The sequence below is a fragment of the Nycticebus coucang genome, chromosome X (genome assembly GCF_027406575.1).
Source record: "Nycticebus coucang isolate mNycCou1 chromosome X, mNycCou1.pri, whole genome shotgun sequence".
NCBI classification, from domain to species: Eukaryota; Metazoa; Chordata; class Mammalia; order Primates; family Lorisidae; genus Nycticebus; species Nycticebus coucang.
The window spans coordinates 111,132,462-111,145,886 of NC_069804.1; positions in this window are offsets into that span (position 1 = coordinate 111,132,462).

The window sequence follows — 13,425 nt, forward strand, 5'->3', positions numbered from 1 at the left end:
GACAGAACTATGTTATTAGCTTAAGTAGACCAGCCCCCATCTATGAGAATGACAGGGGTTTTCCCTGTTAGGGTTTTTAACCCTACAGGAAATAGCAATCTTCTTGGGGAAAAATATTCTCTCTCTCATCATCCTATCAACATGACCTCGTGTGAAGCTCTGCCTCCCATGATAAGGTTTCTCATAAAAAAGAAATTAGGCTGGGACTATAAAGAGATTACCTTAGGAGAAGCAGGGAGAGAAGGGGTGTGTGTGTGTGTGTGTGTGTGTGTGTGTGTACTAACAAACCACTTTGAGGTGAACTTTCAGAAGAGTTGCCACATCTACCGGCTGTCATCTGGACCTCAGCCTGGCTAGCTCTGAACTTGAGTATACCAGTTCCCCTGGAGAATGATCCATGAATGATGACTACGAGCATAGCTTTGGGGAGAATTTGGCTGGAAGGGTAAGTGAAAAGATGGGCCAAATACAATGAAAAAAAAAACTAGTAAGTATAAATGTACACCTTGGTTCAAAATAAACACAGGCAGAACACTTAAAACAATGGAGGTTGGCTGGGCACAGTGGCTCATGCCTGTAATTCTAGCATTTTGAGAGGACAAGACAGGAGGATTGTTTGAAGCCAGGAATTTGGGACCAGCCTAAGCAAGAGACCTGGTCTCTACAAAAAGTAGAAAAAGTAACCAGGCATGGTGACATGGCCTATAGTCTCAACTACTCAGGAGGGACTTGAGGCAGGAGGATCACTTGAGCCCAAAAGTTTGAGGTTGCAGTGAGATGTGATGAGGCCACTGCACTTCAGCCTGGGCAACAGACAGATCTTGTTTAAAACAAACAAAGAAACACCCCAAAAAACAAAGGAAGTAATTGTTTTCTAGTATGCTAGATTAGGTAGGGGTGTGTTCAGCTCTGAGCACTGATTTTATTTTCCTTTTCTAAAATGGTGAAATATACACACATAAGAGTGTCTAAAACATATAGTATATGTAACTTAAAGAATGACTTTAGGGATAAATACATATGTGCTCACTATCCATACTGAGGCTTACTTTGTCACCCTGGGTAGAGGGTCATGACATCATAGCTCACAGTAACCTCAAACTCTTGGGCTCAAGTGATCCTCCTGTATCAGCCTCTCAAGTCGCTGGGACTATAGGCACCAGCCACTACGCCTGGCTAGTTTTTATAGAGAGGGGTTTCTCACTCTTGCTCAGGGTGGTCTTGAACTCCTGAACTCAGGCAGTCTACCTGCCTGAGCCTCCCAGAGCGCTAGGATTACAGGTGTGAGTCACCGTGCCTGCCCTAAATTTTTTTTTTTTTTAATTAGCCAGGTGTGGTGGTGAGTACCCGAGGAGGCTAAGAAAGGAGGATTGCTTGAGTCCAGGGGGTCTGGGGTTGCAGTAAGCTGTTATGACACCACTGCACTCTACCTGGGGCAACAAAGCAAAACCCTGTCTCAGAAAAAAAAAAAAAAGAAATAAAAAAAGAATATTTATTTCCAGTATCATAAATTCCTTTATGTGCCCCCTCCCTGATCACATCCCTCTTCTTCCCCTCTTCCTCCCTCACCAATGTCACCACTATCCTGAAATTTTAATCATTCTCTTATTTTTCTTTATAGTTTTACTAATTATAAGTGCACACCTAAACAATATATTGTTTAAATTTTTCCTATTTGGAACCTTTTGTGAGTGGAACCTAGCTGCATATATGAATGCTTCTGTGATTTGCTTCTTTTAACATTGGGTTTTTGAGATTCATATATGTTGGTATCTGTAGTCAGAATATGCTAATACACTGCCATATAATATGCCATTGCATGAATAAATTTTAATTTACTTGTTCATTCTAGTACTGATGGATATGATGATGGAATGACACCACACATATGCTAAAGTTTCTGTAAAGTATATACTCAGGAGTGGAATTCATGGGTCCTGAGATTTGCACATATTTAATTTTATTATGTAATGCCAAACTTTGTTCCAAAGGGATCACTTAAATGTACACACCAAAGAACTGTGGATATGGATGAGAGTGCCACTCTCTCCAAATGCTTACCAAGATGGTATTTTCTAGGCTTTTTAAATTTTTATGATGCTAGTGAGACATACTGTTTCATTATAACTTTTTTTTTTTTTGAGATAGACTCACTCAGTTACCCTGGGTAGAGTGCTGTGGCATCATAGGTCACAGCAACCTCAAACTCTTGGGCTGAAGCGATCCTCTTGCCTCAGCTTCCCAAATGGCTGAGACTACAGGCCCACCACCATGCCTGGGTAGTTTATTTTATTTTTTAATTTTTTTTATGAGAGACAGGGTTTCATTCTTGCTCAGGCTGGTCTCCAACTCCTAAGCTCAAGCTAACCACTCACCTCCGCCTCCCAGAGTGCTAGGATTGCAGGTGGGAACCACCACACCTGGCCTTTATTATGATTTTAATTTGCATTTCCCTGATTAATAATGAGATTGATCACTTTTCTTTCAATTATTGGCCATTTTTGTTTTCTCTTTCGAAAAGAACCTATTCTGATTTCAGCCTTTTTTTTTTTTTTGAGACAGAGTCTCACTTTGTCACCCTCAGTAGAATGCTGTGGCATCATCGCTCACAGCAACCTCAAACTCTTGGGCTCAAGAAATTCTCTTGTCTCAGCCTCCCAAGTAGCTGGGACTACAGACAGCCACCACAATGCCTGGCTATTTTTAAAAACAGGGTCTCACTCTAGCTCAGATGATCTGCCTGCCTTGGCCTACCAGAGTGCTGGGATTACAGGCGTGAGCCACTGCGCCCAGCCTATTTTTGGCCTTTGTGTTGGTTTATTTTCCTTTTGCTTGTAGATTCTTAGAGTTCTGTTTATAATCTGATATTAATCTTTTACTGGTTATGTTTACAGCCTGTCTTTTCACTCTCTTAATAGTGTTTTCTGTATAGCAAAAATATGGAACCAACCTAAGTGATCATCAATAGATAATCGGATGAAGACAATGTGGTATGCATATACCATGGGATATTACTCAGCTCTAGAAAAGAATGAAATCATGTCTTTTGCAGCAGCACGAATGGAACTGGAGGCCATTATCTAAAGTGAAATAACTGAAACACAGAAAGTCAAATACTGTATGTTCTCACTTATAAGTGGGAGCTAACTGATGTGTACAATGGACATAAAGAGTGGAATAATAGACACTGGAGATTTGGAAGGGTGGGAGAGTAGGAAGAAGGTGAGGAATGAGAAACTTACTTAATGGATAGTACATACACTAATTGGGTGATGATTACACAAAAAGTCCAGGCTTCACTACACAATATATCCATGTAAGAAAACTTCATTTATACCCCTAAATCTATAAATAATAATAATAATAATAAAAAGTGAGTGTGGGAAAAATAGCTTATGTCACTTATAAAAATGATTTATAATATCATATTGAATTTCTCTTGTTTCTGTGGCCAACCGCCTTACATCCGAGATTAACGTGTTATTTAATCCCATAATTAAATAAAATTTAAAATGTTATTATACCATTTATCAAAAATTGAAGTTCAGGAAAATGAGGCAATTTGTGCATATATACTCATCAATTCACTGTTGAAATTCAGTACATATTTTTTTTAAGACAGGGTCTTTGTCAGGCGGCGCCTGTGGCTCAGTCGGTAAGGCGCCGGCCCCATATACAAGGGTGGCGGGTTCAAACCCAGCTCTGGCCTAACTGCAAAAAAAAAATAGCCAGGCGTTGTGGCGGGCGCCTGTAGTCCCAGCTACTCAGGAGGCTGAGGCAAGAGAATCACTTAAGCCCAGGATTTGGAGGTTGCTGTGAGCTGTGTGATGCCATGGCACTCTACCGAGGGCAATAAAGTGAAACTCTGTCTTTACAAAAATAAAATAAAATAAAATAAATAAAAAAAAAAGATAGGGTCTTTGTCACCCTTGGTAGAGTGCTGTGGCATCATAGCTCACAGCAACCTCAAAGCAATTCTCCTGCCTCAGCCTCCCTGGTAGCTGGGATTACAGGAGCCTGCCACAATGCACAGCTATTTTTTTTTTTTTTTTGGAGACTCGCTCTTGCTCTTGAACTCCTTAGCTCAGGCAATCCACTGGTGTTGGCCTTAAAATTCAAGATTTTTTTTAACCTAGTCTGTATTTGCACACTATTCCAGGCAGAATGCTGTTGAATAAAAAAAGTTTTACTGATAAATAGAAGTTCTTAATTTTAATGTACTCTACCAGTCTTTTCATTTACACTTTACATATTTTGTGCCTTGATCAAGATATTCTCTTATATTTTCTCCTAGAATTTTATATTTTTGCCTTTCAAATTCATGTTCTGAATCTATCTAGAATGTATGATGTGAGCTAGGGGTACAATTTACTATTTTCCATATGGAAAACTAATTGTTCCAGCACCACTTTTAAAAAGTACATTTTTCTTCTAATCTAAAATGTCAGTTCTATCATATATCAAATATTTATATACATGTGACTTTGTTATGGAGTTCTTTATTCAGTTCTCCCATGCCACTGCCTTAATTACTATTGTTTTGTGATGTCTTGACATCTGATAAGGCAAGTTTTCCCATCATGTTCTTCAAGAATGCTTTGGCTAGTATTGGCCTTTTGTACTTTAGAGTGAATTTAATAAACAAGTTCCTTTTAGGTCTCCTTTGTTACATTCATGTCTAAGAACTTTATATATTTTATGAGATTGTAAATTATATATTTTTATTTTAATATTTAATTATGGCTGTTATATGAAGGTACAATTGGGTTGGTTTTTTTTGAGACAGCGTCTCTAATGTCTGAGCTAGAGGGCAGTAGTGTGATCATAGCTTACTATGACCTCAAACACCTGGGCTTAAACAATCTTCCTTCCTCAGTTTTCCAAGTAGCCAGGACTACAGGTGTCTGCCACAACACCCTGATAATTGATAATTTGTTGTATTTTGGGTAGAGACTGGACCAGGGGTGGGGGTCTTGCCCTTGCTCAGACTGATCTTGAACTCCTGACCTCAAGCAATCCTTCTGCCTCAGCCTCCCAAGGTGCTAGGATTACAGGTGTGAACCATTGCACTTGGCCAATAGCTAGTTTTTACATATTAATTTTTATATCTAGAAATGTTGCTAAACTCACTTCTGAATTCTAATATTTCTGTGTTTAGTCTTTTAGATTTTCTATGAACACAGTCATATTTTTTGCTCTAATTTCATTTTTATTTCTTTTTTCCTATTTCTTTGTTTCTTTTTTTTTTGCAGTTTTTGACCGGGGCTGGGTTTGAACCCGCCGTCTCCAGCATATGGGGCTTGTGCCCTACTCCACAGGCACTGCCCTTTTCCTATTTCTTATATTGTCTATTTCCTTTTCTTGGCTTACTGCACTCACTAGAACTTCTAGTACAATGACGAACAAAGATAGTTATAGTGCCCCCTTTGAGTAATTCCTAGTTTCAAAGGGGATTCTTTCAATTCACTCTTAAGTAGCATATTTGTTGTAGGTTTTGTAGATATCTAACAATATATTGTCATTTTACTTTTGGCACAAAAGCAAATAAAACAAGAAAAGAAATTGTACTACATTTTAACAGCTTTATTCGTGTGTGTGTGTGTGTGTGTGTAATTTCCCATTGTAAAAGTACAGGTCAATGAACATTTTATATTTACTGTAAAAATCTGAAAGTTCTCTTCAACATCACAAAACCCATAAAAAATAACATTTTCATTAGCTGCCTAATACACTTGGAACCTAATGTCACAACACCAAGTGCAACTGGCACAGTGAGTGGTAGGAGTATTCCTGAAAGCCATTCCTAAACTAAGGCAGCTAGTAATCAGCTAATTATACATGAACATGTCAGTGACCCACATAATATATATTTTCCTAAAGCCAAACTAAATTTACCACCAACACAACCATCTCTTAGTTGTGTTTCAGAAATCCTCATGGCCACTCCCGCACCACTTAGCATGAAGAGAAGTGTGAGAGGGGGAAGGTGAAGTAGCAAGAGACAGTCATCTTAACCTCTTGTGATGAAAATATCTTAAATTTGCAGATTTTACAAAAACACTTCACTATGCCCAACACCACACCTTAAAAGTGAAACTAAAGCCTGTCTGTGGGAGGGCAACCAGGATTATGTAATGAGTTAAAAGCATCCTATATTAGGAGGAGTTAAAGAATTTAGGGAATTTGGGGGGCAAGACATGATTGCAAGAGGGACTTTACCTAACAATTGCAATCAGTGTAACCTGGCTTATTGTACCCTCAATGAATCCCCAACAATAAAAAAAAAATAATAAAATAAAATAAAAAAAGAATTTAGGGAATTTGGCCTGGAAAAGAGGTTTGTTTGGAACATGAGTTTATCTATAATTTTTTTTGGAGAAGGTTTATATTTTTTTCTATATGGACCAAGAAGTCAACCTAGGAATGGAGGCTCTAAAGTGACACAATTTTTATTCAATATAAAGCAGAAATGTCCAACACAAATGTTCAAAGAAGTAATGAGTTTCTGATTACTTGAGATGCTCAAGGAAAAATGGAGGATGCCTTGTCAGCTGAATGATCTATAAGCTAGATTACAATTTATGTTTTACTAAAAAATTATATATGCTGACCAGGTGTGGTGGCTCACACCTGTAATCCTAGCACTCTGGGAGGTTGAGGTGGATGGATTGCTTGAGCTCACAAGTTCAAGACCAGCCGGAGCAGTATCAAGACCCTGTCTCTATTAAAAATAGAAAAATTAGCCAGGCATTGTGGTGGGCGCCTGTAGTCTCAGGTACTCAGGAGGCTGAGGCAAGAGAATTGCTTCAGCCAAGAGTTTGAGGCTGCTGTGAGCTAGGATGCCATGATGCTCTACCAAGGGCAACAGAGTGAGACTCAAAAAAAAAAAAAAAAAAAAGATTTAGATATGCTACGCTGACTGGACCCTTGTGTTTGTGAGTAGCGGGCCCCATTCCCAATATCAGACTAAGAAGTCAATTGATAAATTGGTGAGCAAAGATAGTCAGATAAGATAGTCAGAACTAAGATAGATGCTCTTAATGGAATTTAATTACTAAATTTCAGAAGTAAGCTCAGTTGGCCCTTTTCAAAATAAGATGTTACCAGCTAATTCAAGTAAAATATTCATGCTCCAAATATGAGACTTCTCTCCTTGTGTAATGCTAGACACACTTAAAAATTACTGGGCAGCACCCACAGCTTAGTGGGTAGGGCACTGGCCACATACACTGAGGCTGGTGGGTTCGAACCCTGCCAGGGCCAGCTAAAGCAACAATGACAACTGCAACAACAACAAAAAATAGCTGAGCATTGTGGTGGGGGCCTGTACTCCCAGCTACTTGGGAGGCTGAGGCAAGAGAATCACTTAAACCCAAGAGTTTGAGGTTGTTGTGAGTTGTGACGCCACGGCACTCTACCCAGGGCAACGGCTTGAGACTGTCTCAAAAAAAAAAAAAAAATTCCTACTGTCAACTTCCCTTTCTTGTAAACTCTCCAAGAATTGCTTTCCTTCTGTTGGACTTACTAGACATTATAATAGTCCCCCTCCACCCTGTATTGTTTCACCTAGCTATATTAATGTTTGCATTTCTCAGGTTTATAGATTAAATTTGAGGTTGACTGCTTCCTGGAGATCTATAAGGAGTACTTAAATGTCATCAGTAACTTAACCATAGTCATAATATAGGCTATGGTCTTTTGGAAAGATTTCCTGTAGCTGGTTAACGGTTGACCCCACCCAAGGTAAGGTAGATTCTTGTGAAATGTAAACACAGAGCCCTTCCGTGACTTGCCTGTTCCGTCTTCTTCCTAATCTCTTGTCTCCCTCATTTGTCTCAAATTTGCCTTTACAGTTACAACTTTTATACACCTCTTCCAGGAATTAATATGTAATAGAATGTCAAATTACTGAACAGCTTGCACATGTGCTTAGGACACCAGAAAAAATTCTTCTAACAATTCTTTCGAGGTTGGTATTTTATTTATCTTATTTATTTTATTTTATTTTATTTTATTTTATTTTATTTTATTTTATGAGACAAGTCTCACCCTGTCACCCTTGGTAGAGTGCCGTGGCATCACAGCCCACAGCAACCTCAAACTCTTGGGCTCAAATGATCCTCCTGCCTCAGTCTTGTGAGTAGCTGGACCTACAGGCACCCACCACCATGCCAGGCTAGTTTTTCTATTTTTTTTTTTAATTTAGTCTTTCTGTTTTTAATAGAGACGGGTTCTCACTCTTGCTTAGGCTGGTCTCAAATATGCCTGAGTTCAGATGATCCACTCACCTTGGCCTCCCAGAATGCTAAGACAATAGGCATGAGCCACCACTCTTGGCCAAGATTAATATTTTAAAAAAGATAATTTGAATAGTCATTATAGGAAAAAATATGGTAGTTTATTTTATTTATTTTATTCTTTGTAGTTCTTTTAAATTTGAATCCATCAAGAATATTTTTGGGAGGATGGCAACCTTTCCTTTTTATTTATTTATTTTATTTTAACTTTTTTCTTTTTTTGAGACAGAGTCTCACTTTCTTGCCCCTGGTAGAGTGCCAAGGCATCATAGCTCACAGCAACCTTAAACTCTTGGGTTCAAGCCATTTTCTTGCTTCAGCCTCCCAAGTAACTGGGACTACAGGTGCCTGCCACAAAGCCTGGCTATTTTTTAGAGGCAGGGGTCTCACTCTTGCTCATCCTAGTCTCAAACTTGTGAGCTCAGGCAATCCACCCACCGTGGCCTCCCAGAGTAATCTTTTCTTTTTAGAGTGCATAGTCTTTAAATGTATTTTTTTTTTTTTGAGACAGAGTCTCACCTGGTCACCCTTGGTGGAGTGCCATGGCATCTTAGCTCAGAGCAACCTCAAATTCTTGGGTTCAAGTGATTGTCTTGCTTCAGCCTCCCAGGTAGCTGGGACTACAGGTGCCTGCCACAGCACCCAGCTATTTTTTAGAGATGAAGTCTCACTCTTCCCCAGGTTGATCTTGAACTCATGAATTCAGGAAATCCACCAGCCTCGGCCTCCCAAGTGCTGGGATTAATACCTTTAAAGGTAAGCTGTGAGCCACCATGCCCAGCCTGCCTTTAAAGGTATTAATCTGGTTTTGATTAGAGACTCCAAACATGAAACATCCCATAATGGTAAGAGGGAATAGTGCATGTGATATAATTTGAAATCAATTCTTTTTACTAAGTTGCCTCTCTAAACAACAAAATGTTGTCCTGGAGCTAGATTTGTCTCCTCGCCCAGCTCACCACTCTAATGCTGCCTTGGAAAAGGCTAATTTTTTTCAGCCTCAGTTTTTCTTCTGTATATTAGTGTAATGGTCGTTCATGGAGAAAATTTCCAAATAGTAGCCTATAGTAACAGGAAGAAAGCAGAATGGAGGTAGGGAAGAGACAGTGAGGCAGTATAGTATCGTAGTTAGAAGCATAAATTCCAGAGCCAGTCTACCTAGGATTGAAGCCTGACTCATTATATTTATCTATAAAAGAAGTTGCGATAATTCAATGAGTTAAAATGTGGAAAGCAATTAGAACAGTGCTTGACTTCATTGTTGCTTGCTGTGATAATGATGATGATGATCCCTAAGAAAATATAAGCAGAGGACCTGAACCCTATACTTTCTGTTGTCACAGAGCAGAAACTATAGATCAGAGAACATTATTAGACAAACTTTGTAAGATTACAGAACCTTTCTCACTCCTTTATGTTTGTCGGTTTTATCGCCTTTTTTTCTCCAGAGTTCAGCAGATATATCTTAAAATTAAATAAGCCTGTGTGCTTGGTTTCAATGGCAGTAGGTAAGTGGGGGAAGGGTTTCATTATACAGCTTGGCTTGGGAGACAGTTACTAAAAGGAGAGAGATCAGGCTGTGTCCTTGTGGCTGCAAGGAAGAAAGAATATGTGAAGTGGCTCTAGGTCTGGAAAGGAGCTTGAGGAGTCAGTGGTGGAAAGGGTAATGTAGTTCCCTGTCCTCCCTACTTCTGTCACAGGGCTGTGGTGAGCATCAAATGAACCAGTGTGTACAAAGGTGCTTTAAAGTGTTATAGAGACATTACCAGAATAGCAGTGAGTGCTTATCACGATTGCTATACTGTAAATGTGTCCTCAAAAGTATATATGTAAGACTTATTCCTCTCAGGAACAATATCCAAGTCTTGCCCTTTCTTTAAGACTGATTAAGCAACACCAGGGCTGATGGGTTCGACCCCGGCCTGGGCCTGCTAAACAACAATGACAACAACAACAACAACAAAATAGCCGGGAGGTGTGGTGGGCGCCTGTAGTCCCAGCTACTTGGGAGGCTGAGGTAAAAGAATTGCTTAAGCCCAAGAGTTTGAGGTTGCTGTGAGCTGTGATGCTGCAGCACTCTACCGTGGGCAACATAGTGAGACTCCGTCTCAATAAAAAAAAAAAAAAAAAAGACTGATTGAGCAAGTTCCACCTCTTCCAGGAAGCCTTCTCAGACAGCCTCAGTCATCACACCACATTCTCTTCTAATTTGCATAGCAAGAGTTCCTCTAACCTTCTTAGTTCTCCTGCAACCTGTAAAACCTTCTATTGTTATTTACCCTTTCCTGAAAAAGTGCTGTCTCATCCAGATTGCCTCTTAAGACAGAGCACAAAGCTCTCTACAGCAGGTATTCAATAAACATTTGTTAAGTGGTGGTATGGTAGGCAGTATGATACTCCCTTCCCCAAAATATCCATATTCTAAGTGCAGGAACCTGTGAATATGTGGCTTCACATGGCAAAGGTGAATGAAGGTTGCAAATAGAATTACAGTTGTTGGTGTGCTCCCACTTAATGAGCACAATGTAATGGTATATGGCATACCTTTTGGGTACAGAAACTACAAGAGGGACTTTACCTAACAAATGCAAATATTGTGACCTGGTTATTTGTACCCTCACATTAACCTGAAAGTAAAAAAAAAAAAAAGAACACTTAAAAAAAGAATTATGGCTGTTAATCAGCTCATCTCAAAGTAAGGAGATTATTGTGGATTATCTGAGTGGACCTAGTATAATCACGAGAATCCTTAAAAATGGAAGAGGGAGACAGAAGTCAGAGTGATGAGATGTGAGAATAACATGACCTGCTGCTGCTGTCTTTGAAGGAAAAGGAGGCCAGGAGCCAAGGAATATGTGCAACCTCTAGAAATTGGAAAAGGCAAGGAATCTGATTCTCCTTAGAGCCTCCAGAAAGGAATGCAGCCCTGCCAACACCTCAACTTTAGCCCTAGGAGACCCATGGCAGACTTCTGACATCCAGAACCGTAAGATAATAAATGTGTGTTGCTTTAAGATACCAAGTTTGTAGTAATTTGTTACAGCAGCATAGGAAGCTCACACAGATTACAAGCAAGTACTTTCCCGCAACCATATTTATTGGCTGTGAATTGACTACTCTGCCTGAGAAAGAAGATAAAACTGCACGCTTTTTGTTTTTGTTTGTTTTGAGACAGAGTCTCAAGCTGCTACCCTCAGTAAAGTGCTATGGCATCATAGTTCACATAAACTTCAAACTCTTGGGCTCAAGAGATCCTCTTGCCTCAGTTTTTCTATTCTTAGTAGAGACAGGGTCTCACACTGGCTCAGGCTGGTCTCGAACTTGTGAGCTCAGGCAATGCACCCGCCTCAGCCTCCCGGTGTGCTAGGATCACAGGCATGAGCCACCGTGCCTGGCCTTTTTTTCTTACTTTTAGATCCCATATGAACAGTCTTCTTTGCAACTGCTTTTTTAAAAATGTATTTTCCTTTGTTACATTAAAAGCACTTGGCTTTTTCTTCGGGGATAGGACCTTCCCAGAACATAACGCATATACTGTATTTGCCTTCCTTTCCAGAGAGTACAAGATGAGATGAACAGAATTTTGAAGGGAGCCTTCCTTGCTGTCAAGAAAAAGATTTGAGGCTTGGCACCTGTGGCTCAAGCAGCTAAGGCACCAGCCACATACACCTGAGGTGGCAGGTTCGAATCCAGCCTGGGCCCACCAAATAACAATGATGGCCACAACCAAAAAATAGCCAGGCATTGTGGCAGGTGCCTGTACTCCCAGCTACTTGGGAGGCTGAGGCAAGAGAATCGCTTAAGCCCAGGAGTTGGAGGTTGCTATGAGCTGTGATGCCACAGCACTCTATCCAGGGCAACAGCTTGAGGCTCTGTCTCAAAAAAAAAAAAGAAAAAAGAAAAAGATTTGAGGCTTGGCACCCATAACATAATGGTTATGGCACCAGCCACATGCACCAAGGGTGGTGGATTCAAATCCGACCAGGGCCAGATAAACAACAATGACAACTCAACAAAAAAATAGCCAGGCATTGTGGCGGGCGCCTGTAGTCCCAGCTACTGAGAGGCTGAGGCAAGAGAATTGCTTAAGCCCAAGAGTTTGAGTTTTCTGTGAGCTATGATGTCACATCACTCTACAGAGGGAGACATAGTGAGACTCTGTCTCAAAAAAAAAAAAAAAATGGGCAGTACCTGTGGCTCAGTGAGTAGGTGCCAGCCCCATATACCGAGGGTGGCAGGTTCAAACCCGGCCCCAGCCAAACTGCAACCACAACAAAAAAAAATAGCTGGGCATTGTGGTGGGCACCTGTAGTCCCAGCTACTCAGGAGGCTGAGGCAAGAGAATCATCTAAGCCCAAGAGTCGAAGGTTGCTGTGAGCTGTGACGCCATAGCACTCTACCAAGGGTGACAAAGTGAGACTCAGTCTCAAAGAAGGAAGGAAGGAAGGAAAGAAAGAAAGAAAGATAGATAGATTTGAGGCCAAGTGCTATGTAGCTCATATCTGTAATCCCTGAGCTTTGGGAGGCTGAGGTAGGAGGATCACTTGAGCCCAAGAGTTTGAGACTATGGTAAGCTATGATCATGCCACTGCACTTCAGCCTAGGTAACAGAGTAAGACTCTGTCTCTAAAAAAAGATTTTTGATTGTTAAGAATTTAGAGTCTGGTTTGAAGGTCTTCACCGTAAGTCATCAAGGTTTCTCAGTAAATAAAAGAATTAGGTTTTGGATAGAGAGGAGGTATCCTGAAACACAGGGAGGATTTGGAGTAAAGAATACAAGGAAGATCATTACTGGATAGGTTAGGATAGTCCAGGCACTCTGGAGCTCAATCTTGGAATGCAGTCCCATACCTATTGCTAAGTAAATGCCATGCTAAAGGGCAACATCCACACCCAGGAGGACCTGTGCCCATATATCCTCCATACATCCTGGAGGATATATGGCATTCTTGATTGGGCAAGAATATGACTCGATAAAAAAAAAAAAAAAGAATATGACTCTATTCTGGCTGTTTTATCAGCTGATCATTCTGGGGGAGAAAGCAATGCCTGAATTTCAGTAAGATTTTTTTTAATTGAGGTAAAATATACATAACATAAAATTCACCATTTTAATCATTTAAAAGTA